Consider the following 248-nt stretch of genomic DNA (forward strand, 5'->3'; position numbering starts at 1 on the left):
GGTTGGGGGCACCTGGGTGGCTCGGTTAAGCGTCTGACTCTTGATTTCATTTCAGGTCATGATCTCAACGTTTATGGGATCAAGCCCCACATCAAGCTCTGTCCTAACAGTGTGGAGGCTGCTTGGGATTCTTTCTCTTGCTTTCTCTCTCTGCTCCTCCCCTGCTCATGCTCTTTCTCAAAATAAATTAACGAAAGAAAGAAAGAAAGAAAGAAAGAAAGAAAGAAAGAAAGAAAGAAAGAAAGAAA

Source organism: Panthera uncia, assembly GCF_023721935.1.
Source record: "Panthera uncia isolate 11264 chromosome A1 unlocalized genomic scaffold, Puncia_PCG_1.0 HiC_scaffold_16, whole genome shotgun sequence".
In the NCBI taxonomy this organism is placed as follows: Eukaryota; Metazoa; Chordata; class Mammalia; order Carnivora; family Felidae; genus Panthera; species Panthera uncia.